This window comes from Cygnus atratus, chromosome 24, assembly GCF_013377495.2.
Source record: "Cygnus atratus isolate AKBS03 ecotype Queensland, Australia chromosome 24, CAtr_DNAZoo_HiC_assembly, whole genome shotgun sequence".
In the NCBI taxonomy this organism is placed as follows: Eukaryota; Metazoa; Chordata; class Aves; order Anseriformes; family Anatidae; genus Cygnus; species Cygnus atratus.
The window spans coordinates 116,442-128,904 of NC_066385.1; the positions used below are offsets into that span (position 1 = coordinate 116,442).

At 41.3% G+C, this 12,463-nt stretch overlaps 1 long non-coding RNA gene across 2 annotated transcripts in view; it reads right to left on the minus strand.

The window, feature by feature from the left end:
• LOC118255307 (uncharacterized) overlaps positions 1-11,328 on the minus strand; it is a 50,365-nt gene extending 39,037 nt beyond the window's left edge. Inside the window, exons 1-2 of one of the 2 annotated variants that reach the window (XR_007709125.1) lie at positions 10,730-11,328; positions 8,623-8,712 (exon numbers count right to left, since the gene is read on the minus strand). This is a non-coding gene — a long non-coding RNA (uncharacterized LOC118255307). The remainder of the gene's footprint in view (positions 1-8,622; positions 8,713-10,729) is intronic. The other variant, XR_004780926.2, reaches the window with a different exon arrangement.
• Positions 11,329-12,463: the final 1,135 nt, after the last annotated feature.

A 12,463-nucleotide genomic window follows, 5' to 3' on the forward strand; every position in this document is an offset into this window, starting at 1 on the left:
CCATGTACAAGCACAAAATACTATTGCAATCTATCAGCAATCTTTATTTTTTTCCTCCTAATTGCTTATATTACGAATAAGAAAAAATTACACCTGGAAATTTATACCAACTTGCCCACAGTAGGCAATGGGGAAAGATCACTAACTACTCTCCCAACATGATACTTATAAATCCTACTAATTCCAGTGCTCAGTTCTGTCCACTGTTGCTCCTGTGTAAGCATCCTGCTATTCTGACCTCTAATTACTTTAGAAGAAACAGCTCAAGTGCCCTCTAGTGTGACTTCAGAATATCTAGTCTGTGCTTTTCTCACTTTTTTGGGACTAAATAAGGGGTTTTGCATTTGACTTGAAACATTTTTTCACAGGTCTGTAGAATTTTATGACATAAGCTACTCTGAACAACTGCTTTGACTGAAAAACTGATGGTCATTGTGATTTTTTTTGTAAAGTTGCTGAACGATAGCTATCACTAGTTCCACAGGCAATTACCTGTTTTATTCCCAAAATGCAAAATAGCAACATTTACTCTATGTTCTGAATTTTTCTTGACCGTTCCATCTGTTTATGAAGTAATGCTGTTGCTGGATTTATTTTCTTAAAATAGATGGTTTTAGAGCATCACCATTCTGGAAAAAAAGGTATAGTCATTCTACTTCCTTTTTCAGTTTCTTTTCCTTCCAAACTTTTAATATACATATACCAAAGTAAATTTTATTTTTTACCTACTGCATTTTTAGTAGCTTGTTGGCCACAATTAAAATTTTCTGAAATGGTAAAGTAAATCTTACTTTTCTATTCGAATTACTTTCCTACCTGAGTCAATTTCAAGAAATGTGGCCCTTTTAAAGGAGCTATTCAGTCTGAATAATGATCATGCTTAGATCACCTCATAGCATATGTTTCTGGAAGCTTTCCTGGTGCAGGTGCACAGCCTTTCTGAAACAGGTTTCCTATTTAAGCTAATACTCTTATTTAGTAGCATGACCATGAAAAGATAATAAACTCAGGCACCAAATGGATTCATTTTTTCCAGACTAAAGGTAGAAATGGAAGAGTACAGGCTGTGGACTAATATTCTTTCAGACGTCTTGCAGAGTTGTGAAAATTCTCAGAACTGACTTGAAAGAAACGCCAGATATACAAACATACATTCTAGTCATACCAACGGCCCATCGACTTTTTTGGCATCTGACAGTAAATGCTTAAAGAAACAGCATAAGAATGCCAATATAAGGACAGGGAGAGTACTTCCCTAGTACTAGCCTTCTGGAATTCAGTGATGTTTGTTTTAAAAAGTGAACAGGAAAAAAAAAAAAGTGAGAATAGTGGAAATAAAGGACAGCCTGACCTATCCAGCTGTGGAATGATTTCAAAAGAAAAATCCTGTCATTTGACTCATCTTTACACATACAAATTTAAATGCTAGAACTGTGTCTCAAATTCTGCCCTCCAGTTCAAAAGACAGTAATGAATTTCCAATAGCTTTTTCTCATTTTTTTGCTAACCACATTATCCTATTCCACTCTTAATGGCCTCTTCTATTACTTCTGAGACCTGGGAAAATGTTGAAATCTATTTAGAAGTATGGCAGCTTTCCAATCAGAAGTAGCAGCTGCAGCTAGGATCAGCAGCTCTCCCTGACAGAATTTTTCTCTTGTTGTACACATACAGTATCACAGTATAATTGCATCAGTATATTTCCTATAATTCCTCTGCTTCATGTCTTAATTCCTTATCCTCATGTACTTTCCCCTGAAGTCCTGCATAAACTCCACTTTCACGTTGTAGGTGTGTCCATGTGCTAATATGTCCTCTGCAGCAATATTTTCCCCTCACATCGTTATCTATCTCTATGCACACATTTTTGCTCATGCTGTAGTCCCTTCAAGTTCAGAAGTAAGCGAATCTCCATAGCACAAGAATTTTAACTAACATTAAAGGTCATCTAGTGACTAATTCTGAAGAAAACTATTTAGACATCATGACTCTGAAAAATATGCGTTCTGATAACTAGAGGTCTTTTGAGGAAGAGCCCAGCTATCCCACAGCTGTTGATGGGAGAAATCCATTACTGCTGAAGAATTTAAAAGCTTTCATAAAAACGTGCTGGATTTTTTTTCCTCTTTTAAAACATTTCTTTCATCAAAATTAACTTTTTTAAAAATTATGAGCAAACCGGGTACCAGACTTAAGTTCCCCTATTATTTTCTAGCTTCATACCGGAGGCGGTCGGCTCCGGAGCAGACGCGTTCTGCAGCGGAGCGGGGAATCGAGGCGGGCAGGGCTTTTTTTCGGCATCGAGACCACTCGAAGCTGCCGAGGGAGCCGCCAGGACCCGGCAGCCCTTGCGAGGGACGCTGACGAGGCGTAGGCGGAGGCAGCAGCGCCCCCTCCCCGGCCGTTCAAAAGCAGCCCCTAAGGAGCACGGGCGACCAGGGCGGGGCGCGTCAGAAGGGCGGGGCGCGGCAGTTCGCGCAGGCAGCGCCCCTTCCCTTCGGTACTTGTAACCTGTTTGCGAGGAACCTGGCCGTGGTTTTCTGCCTGGTTGATACCACGGCCTCTGCATCTCTTGCGGCCCCTCCAGTCGCAGTCACCGATGTGGTTACTCAGACGGAGGGCTCGGGGAAACACACCACCCTCTAGGTCTTGGGCTGCAGGGTGTGCCCGAGTCTTCTGTTGGTATCTGACAACAGCAGCAAGGGGTACACCTGTGGAAGGTGTGCCCAGGTTGAAGAGCTGCTCAGCCAGGTGGCGGAGCTTCGGGAGGAGGTGAGCAGGCTCAGGAGCATCAGGGAGTCAGAGAGGGAAATTGACTGGTGGAGGTGTACTCTGCCCTCTCTGAGACAGACTCACGAGCCTGCCACAGCACAAGTGTCTCCTGCTACGCAGAAGACAAAAGTTCCCTCATCCTGCCAGGCAGTAGGAGGAGACCTATGCCAAGGGGGGGAATGGAGGCAGGTTCCTGTTCGGGGTGGTAGGCGAGCCCTGTCCCTGCCCACCTCACCTTCCCATCTACCCTTATATAACAGGTATGAGGGTCTAGAACACGACAGTCAGAACAACGAAGTAGATGAAAGCCTGTCCCAGTTGGAGAGGATGCCTAAGGCAAGGCAACCTACCCCCTGCATTGCTACATCTTCTGTCAAAAAAGAAAGAAGGGTTATTATCATGGGGGACTCCCTTTTGAAAGGGACAGAGGGCCCGATATGCCGACCGGACCCAACCCACAGGGAAGTCTGTTGCCTCCCTGGGGCTCGGGTGAGAGACTTCGCTAAGAAAGTCAAGCGCCTGGTACGGCCCACCAACTACTACCCGCTACTGGTCTTTCAGGCTGGTAATGATGAGGTAGCAATGAGAAGTCCAAGAGCGATCAAAAGGGACTTTAGGGCTTTGGGGCAACTACTTAAAGGATCAGGGGCACAGGTTGTGTTTGCCTCTGTCCTTCCGATAGGGGGGGGACTGATGCTGACAAGCAGACTCATCACATTAACATGTGGCTTTGGGACTGGTGCAACCAGCAGAACTTTGGGTTTTTCGATCACGGGAAGGTCTATGCAACACCAGGCCTGCTGGCACCAGATGGGATGCGCCTCTCTCAGAGAGGGGTAAGGATTTTTGCTCAGGAGTTGGCAGGGCTGATAGATAGGGCTTTAAACTAGAGTCGAAAGGGGAAGGGTATAAAACCAGGCACACCGGTGATGAGCTAAGGGATGGTGTGCTAGAATCAGAGGGACTGTGTGCTAGTGAGGTCCTTCGGTTGGCTCCACAAGGTGCTGCATGTAGGGAGGCGCATTTGAAGTGCTTCTACACAAACGCACGCAGTATGAGGAATAAAATGGATGAGCTAGAAGTCTTGGCCCAGTCCCACAGCTACGCCATCATTGGCATAAGTGAAAGCTGGTGGGATGAGTCCTGTGGCTGGTGTGTTGCAATAGATGGTTACAGGCTCTTCAGGAGGGACAGGCAGGGTAGGCGGGGTGGCAATGCATGTGAAGCATGGGCTGGACTGTGTGGAACTTGAAGTTGGCGATGGCAAAGTTGAGAGCCTCTGGGTAAGGATTAAGGGACGAATAAATAAAGGGGATGTCATTGTGGGTGTCTATTACAGACCACCTGGCCAGGATGACAACGCTGATGAATTATTCTTTGCAGAACTAAGAGATGCCTTGAGATCTCTTGAGATCCCTTGAGAACTCCCCTTGTCCTTATGGGGGATTTCAACTTGCCAGATGTCAACTGGGATCACCACACAGCTGACACAAACAAGTCCAGGTTCATCCTAGATGAAGAACTAGATTATAACTTCTTGGTGCAGGCGCTAAGGGAGCCAACTAGGAAAGGTGCCCTCCTAGATCTGTTGCTGGAGAACAGAGAGGGTCTTGTGGGAGACGTGGCAATTGGCGGCCGTCTCGGTCATAGTGACCATGAAGTGTTTGAGTTTAGAATTTATGGTGACAGAAGGGAAACTGCCATCAAAACTTCAGCCCTGGATATGGGGAAAGCAGACTTCAGGCTGCTCAGGGAACTAGTCAGCAAGGTCCCCTGGAAAACTGCTTTTGAAGGCATTGACGTCCATCAGTGCTGGTCAATCTTTAAGCACTGCCTCCTAAAAGCACAAGATCAGGCTATTCCAAAATATCACAAGTCAGGCAGGCGGGGCAAAAGGCTGGCCTGGCTGACCAGGGATCTTCTACTAGAGCTTAGGCAAAAAAAGAAAGTGTACGGCTGCTGGAAGGAGGGTCAGGCAACGAGGAAGGAATACAGGGATGCTGTTCGTGTTTATAGGGAGAAAATTCATGTGGCCAAAGCCCAACTAGAGTTGAAGCTGGCCATGTCTGTGGGAGACAATAAAAAAATCATTTTTAAGAGTTCTTCCTCTTCTCCATTCCTATGCTTCCTTGCAAATGTCTATGCAAGATAAATGTAAAACTCTGCACCGTTTCATTTTATTCTAGATGCAAGCATTTACATGACAGAATGAAGCTCATATTAAACCTTTCCCTTCTATTTTGTCCTAGCAGAAGAGTAACTCAGGGCAAAATTCATAAAACCTATTTTAGACACCTCAGTCTGAGATTCTGTTCCTCAGCAACAGCTCATCCTGCAAATACCTACATTTAGTTGGTGCTTAAACTCTGAACCACAAAATTCCCACAAGATTCATAAAGCTTGTAAAGAAGCTGCCTGGTTCAAGGAGTAGAATGTTATCTCTGCCTATAGCCTCAGATCTACCAAGTACCTACACTCTGAAGGTATCTTATGTGTAGAAACCATTCAAGTCAACATGCAGCCAAGCAGAGAAATCTACTCTATGAGTGAGGAGGAGAAGGATTCTGCTCTTGCCTGTCCTTCATGTGGCTAACTATAGTCAAGCTACTGGAAGTGGAGCCATTACCATTATCCAGCCTGTAGAACAGAGAAATCTCCCCAAAAATGAATAAAGTCATTTACCATCAACCTGTTGGACTGAAGATTCCTTGTAAAAGAAACCAAAACTTCTCTTAGATAACTCTATGTCAAAATATTTTTCTGATACAACATAGGTAGAGCTTTTCTCTGCCAAGAGAAAAATCACATTTCTGTAATGATGGTACAGCATGCAGCTTGGTGGTCCCCCAGACATAACAATAACAAAATGCTACTAATGTTGCAGCTTTTTAACTCCAAAATATTGTCTATGTGATTTAGAGGTTAATAAAGAACGAAAGCTGTCAAGCACTCATTGAAATATATATATACATACATAAAGGCTTACTAGACTTTTTCAGTTCCTTTTATTTTCTTCTGTTTAATAATTTTACATTAAGACAGGAAACAATTCATGTTCAGATATCCATCTGCCCTGGGTTTTATTGAACATTTCTCAGTGATACTGAGCACCTTCTACAGTTCATATATTACCTTGTGCTGCTGTAATTATCCAGTGAAATCAAAATAAATGTCTATACTTGCATCAATTGCTACCTCAAAGTAGTTCTGTGGATGCAGACACTTCTCTCTAAGGATTTCTGATGCTTACTGGGCAACCTCATCCACTATTATAATGAGATGCAAACCCTACAAGTGTTACTCAATCCCTGCTGCTTATGGTCTTCATCTTCCATTGCTAGAATAATTACGCAATTGGAAATAGGTCTGAACTGAAGCCAGAGTCTGTTGGTGGGAGCATGCCAGGCAATACATTGCTTGTTCACTCCCCAGGAGCTGATACAACTTACAGAACTCACTGGTGGAAATTTTATTTCTCATCATGTTACAAATCACCACTGTCCTTTGTGGCAATAAAGCGAAATGCAGAAAATATGTGGCCAATTCCACCAGTCAGTTCTCCTGTTTCACATTCCAGTCATGACACATTTTTGAAGTACCGCAGAAATGTGTAGTTTCAAACCTGTCTAGTAAGCATCCTGGATCCTGAGACACACACTTTCCATTGCCCTTTGGACCAGTTTCACTTTCCTACTGGGCTCAAACAATTTTCAAATCGAGACAGCAGCAACAGCACGTTCCATCCTGTGGCGCAGCTTGTGAGTTGGGGCCTTCGGGACCTCTGTGCTCATTGCATGAAATTACATTGGCCCCCAAGAAATTGCCCCAGGCATATTCCTGGAGTGGCTGGAAATGCATGCAGTACCTTACATTATCACAGATTTCTCCTTCTGAGACAGTAAAGGAACCCTGTTGCTACCCAGGCAACAAGCAGAACTATGCACCCTCCTCTAGATAATGGCATGCAGCACAGAGATTAGCAAAGCTTTTTATAGGCTTTCTCTAATAGACATTCCCAGGCCATCGTGAAATAAGTCACTCATCTTTTGTATTAGACTTTAATTCCCTAAAGAGAGGAACAGATTTACATCAGAGTAAACCTCAAGGCTGAGCTAGGAAAAGTTCTCATGATCTCACAATTGTGGGAACACTCCAGTAGCCCAGTCTCTCCAGAACATCTCCTATTTCATGATGGGGCCTCACTCTGACTGTGATACATGCCTTATAGATCTGAGAAACCATCCTGAGCCCAGAATAAGTGAACAAATGAAAGCTGAAAGCTCTGGAAAAACAGCCTTTTCATAGGTCACTGGGCATTAAGAAAAAGAAGCACTGGCAGTACCTGAAGGTATTCAGTCTGCAAGAATGAGAATTATAATGTCAGTCCTTCACACTGGGAAGACTATAAACATAGGAGAAAAGTATATACAAGTGTGTATGTACTATATTTTTATTTGTACTTTTATCACATTCTACACCATGGCCAATGGAACATATCTGAAGAATAAAATGATTTTTTGTCCTTGATGTTTGAGCCATATTCTTTGCAATTCCAAAGTATTAGCTGATTTGGATACTATGAGAATGTATTTTAGGACATTATATTACAGGAATGTTATGGCGTTACTTAATAACGAGGTGTACAGGTGAGGATTTTTCTTTATGTTTTTTTTTTCCAGCAATGCATACAGTAAGGTCACTTATTTCTACATATTTTTAGTTTCAAAGTGAAAAGCAGCACACTGTTTGCTTATGGAGTGATAGGGTTCAGGTTGAACAGGGCATTCTTATCAGTGGTGGAAGGAACCTCAGGCACAATTATTTTTTTCAACATGCCACATAGAAGTAAAGATAACAGGAAAACAAAAGAACAGAATAGAAAAGAAAAAAAAAAAAAAGCACGTTCAGATTGTCCACTTCCAGGTCAGTGAAAAATATTTACTGCTTCAACACAATAAGTCTCAAAAGACAACACAGAGGGAGATTCTAAGGGTCATGTATGAAAGAGCAAATGGGCAGTAACAAAATATGTTGAACTTCAGGGAGAGCATCTCACCTCTAGCTGACTCAGTAAGCTAGATTATCTCAAAATTATCTCAGACATCACACATAGTAGAAAAAATCCTTCTAAATAAACCTTGAGCAATAATTTTGATAACCTATTTTTTCTTAGTATTTTTCAGCTTGGCAGATAATGTTACTACCCTTTAACCCAGGTTTCCTGGGAAACAAAGCATCTTCTTATTAAAACATTTTGTGGGTGTTCATTAAATTTTGTTATAGCTGTTTCACAGACCTATCAGTGTCAACTGCCTACAACATACTACTGTTTAATGTGTAGCAAAACCAACTAAACTTGTTTTTTGTAACAGTCACTTCTTGTCCAGGGGCAACATTAATCAGAGACATTTCATTTCTGGGCAGTGCTTTGCTTCATCCCAAGACCAGGAAACACTCTGCTTTCGAGAACTAGATGTTTCTATGGCAAAAGTGATTGCAAGCAGCCCCCAAGCCAGCTCCAGCCTCTATTAAATATCTGTTTGTCTACTTTGACTTTCTGGAGGGGAGCACATTCTTTGAGTTACAGATGACAGCAGGGAATTCAGCTATGATACAGAACCTTGTTTCCGTTTTTCCTTTGGCTAGGGCAAGTTTATTGGAAATGCTTCATTTGGCTCACATGCAATCACACGTAAGAGTGTGTGCATGCCATGACTGCTTACATAAGCCTGCAAACTACGTCATTGTCAGTCTTTCTGTAGGTATATCCTGTTCACTGAACTCACACATGGGACAGTCATTTTTATAAATAATAAGGACCATTCATCTGCACCTTGCAGAGGAACTTACCTTAGTAGAAAGCGTTCTTGAATCAAAGTGGAAGTGTGCCACCCACACAAATGGAGTAGACAGAAATCAGGTCCAAAGAACATAAGGAACCTGCAGAGAAAATGTGTTAGATAACTGTCAGTGGGATAACGCTTCTCATCTGTTCAGTGGATGGTTGGGAGTAGGCAATCAAAAAGCCAAAATGGGATTAAGAGCTGCTTATTCAGAGAGAACAGAAAACAAAAATTGTATAGTCTTCTATCCTCATTCCCATTTTTGCTATTAAGGGGAGAAATAATGCCAGAAATAATATCCAGATGACACTTGCTGTAGAAATGACATAGTTTACAGGATTCTGTGATTTTAAAAACTTACATTTTTTTTTTCTGAAAAGCAGCTCTTTGAGGTAGGCCAGGATTTGAGTCACATGGAATTTTTGACACTCATAAGTAGAGAAAACTGGCACAGTACAGTTGTCGGAGAATCCAGCCATAGTTCTCAACAGTTTCATACAAGCTTTGCAGATTGACGTGTCATGGAACTCCCAATGCAAAGCAAGTAAAATATTAAAAATAATAAATTAAAAAGTATGGAAGGAAAGAAAGGAGCAGGCTATTTGCTCAGTTGGAGAAGTACCATGCCTTCTGACCTCCTTTGTACCCCAGTGAACAATTCCTGAGCCTCATTGTGAGACAGATGCAGTGTCGCCAGGCCTAGCATTCCAGCAATTACTCAGTGGAAATGGAAACAGCAACACAGATGCCAATGGGGTGATGCAAGTTTCAGTGTCCCTGTCAGAATGGGAGTCCAATATGGTTCCTGGGCTGTTTGCTTGCAATTTAGTCAGCTGTAGTTCCATTTATATCACACATTTAAGCAATGAAAGAAAAATAAAATTTAAGGGAACTCCTCCTCATTCCTTGGCGTACGCTTCTCTGAAGGGCTATTTTGGACCTTGCATGGGGAATTTGAACTTAGCATACATAGAAAGCTCAAAAAGAGGAAATCTGAACAATCGTGTGCACAGCTAAGAAGCAAGAGCATGAAAGTTTTTCTGTTCATAAATCATAAAATTGAAGTAATTACAGCACATGCTTGTAAAACACAGGAATGATTTCAACAGCAGAAAAAAAAAAGAAAAAAAAACAGTAGTGTGACATCTTAATCTCTCAAAGGTTTATAGCTTAGCAAATAATACTTTCAAAGACAGCAAAAAACAGACTAAGAGGAGTAGATCAGACCTAGAAGAAGAAGAAAATTCAGGCCTGTAGGCAAACATTTAAACTGTTTTAATTCTAAAGTCAGTTTAGAAATGATCTTTATGAGATTGCAGTCTCAGACTTTCTTTTAATAAATTAAATTAAACATCACTTGCTAAAGCAAGAATGGTTTCTTATCCATCTCTCATTACAAATAAAATAAAAATACATGTTTAATAGTATTTAAATATCTAGTGCTACAGTTGGATAACACTTCTTCTTTCAAAAGTTTCCCAGCATACTCTGTAATGAGAAAAGAACCAAAAAGAAATAGTCTTTGTCCCAGGATCTACATAATTTCAAATCTAACTGCAAATAAATTTCCAGGTTAGAAAGTTGTTACAAATATCCATTTGCTTGTTTCATCCAAGAAATACTATGTAAAAACCTACAAGGCAGAAGACACTTCATAATATAAAGCAAAAGCTGAGTGAGATACAATGCATGGATTTTGAAAATGGACATGTTCAAGATAGAAACAAAATGTCAGTCTCCACACCAAACATAACTGACTAATGCAACTCATGAAATAACATTGTGAATTGTCTACCGATTAAATATTTACTTCACAGTTTGATTATCCTATTCACAAAAATATCATGAATCAGTCCTTACCTAAAATGATATTGATTTGTTCCATAATAACCCATGAAATGAAAATATTAATCACCTTTGTAGTTTTTCTCAAATATCACTTCATGGATAGAAATCTTAGAAGTCACAAACTTGATAATAATAATAAAGGTTGCATAGCCGCTGATTATCAGAAAGAAAAAAGGAAAAAAAAGCAGAGAAAATGAAGTGGAATGCCAGATATTGTTACTTTTAGAGCAAGAAATACATTGGATTTGAGATAGAACTCTACATACCTGAAGTGAGGCAGCTTTCCCAGTCGTTGTTACAGTATTAATACTTATTGCAGGTACATCAAGACGGCAGTATTGCACATCAGATACCCTTTTTTTCTCCCTTTTGCCAGGCCTGCTAACTTCTCCTGCCCTCGCTTTTATTCCTTCCTTTGCAAAGCGCTGAGGATCCTGTGACAAAGAGCTGGTGCTGCTGCCTGACATTGATTTTGCTGCCTGATCGGCTGTTTCGACCAACAGGCAACAGCCAGAAGAGGGTGCTGTCGCATTGTAAAATGCAAAGGGCAGCACACACGTGCAAATCTGACCAACACCATCAAGTCATCTAAAATGACAGCCGCGTGAGGATGGAATAAAGAGAGGTACGTGGACCTAGTGAGCCCTGAATAACGATTTCTGTTTTGTTATTAGCATCAGTTCTGAAGAAAAGGCTGCAAAAAGACTGTTGGTTTCTGTCCCACATTTTGTCCAAGCCAGCTAGTGACAAGGGCCAACTTACTGTGACACAACATCCTGAGGCTCAGATCCTGGGACTGTGACTGAGGCTCTGTGACTGAGCTGGTAGCAACACAGAGAGCAAAGGAAGTCTGGCCCTGTAAGCCAGCCTTGCATAGTTTGCTCACAGATCTTTTGTGGTCCTATAACATCATGAGCTGCCAGCACAGCTCATACTTATTTGACTTTTCCTGTTCATGGGGACCCTGCAGGAGGAAGCTGTCAAGTATTTTCTAGAGAAGCTAAGAACTTTGTGGTGAAAAGCATTACTGTTGTCAGAATTCAAGTGGGTAGTGACCATGTACCCATTATCCATGGGTAGACATCAACACGGAAAGTTAAGGAAAAAAGGAAAAAAAAAAAAGTGCTATCTTAATTAAATCTGGTTTGTGCCTCCGTTTGTTTTCTTTGGTAATTAAGGTAGAAAATATTGAATCTAGTCAGGAAACAGTTCTAATCAGCTCTCCCCTCCAAAATAAAGGGATCCTGTCCCCCACAGCTCCTCCCATATATTCACTCAGATTCTCCCTTGGCTCTCTTGAATTTGTTTTGCTATCATGAGCTTGCAATGAGCTCCACTTTCTTAAAAAAAAAAAAAAAAAAAAAAAAACACTTATCTGAAAGACCACATTTAATTTTAATCCTGGTTACCTCTACCCAAAATAAAGGCACCAAGCAGAATTAAGATCTTCCTCCTCTTTGCTACACGCACATGCTGTGTAACTGTCCCTGCCACAAAGAGTACACACAAAAAGCAGATGAGACAAACCATGTCTCACAGGTTAAGTGAGCTGCACTGGGTCATGCAGGGATATATGGCAGAGCTCAGTATAGATAGTGTGACCCTCCCAAGGCCCAGTTTAATGTCCACCCAGTGAAGCCAAAGGTATTAATACAGGCAGAGGTGTTTCCTGCTTGCACTATTCCTTTCTCCATTCCCTCCTAGACTGAAAGGTTTTATCAACAGCTAAATTAAAACTAAAAGGTAAATTCAATTTCTTGCCCTTGGAACCTGGCTTGCAATTTGCAACAATAGAAATTTACATATACTGTTTATTCAAATCCAGATTTTTAATTTTACATTGAGGAAAAAAAAAAAATCTTCGCAGCTCCCTGGCTACTGAAAACTGCCTGCGAACTCTTAGGAATGAACTTTGCTGGATTCAGATGTTGAGTCTAAAAATCCTGATCAGAGCTCTATGAGAAATTGTGGAACTCTAAAGGAAAGTTTTTGACAGATGA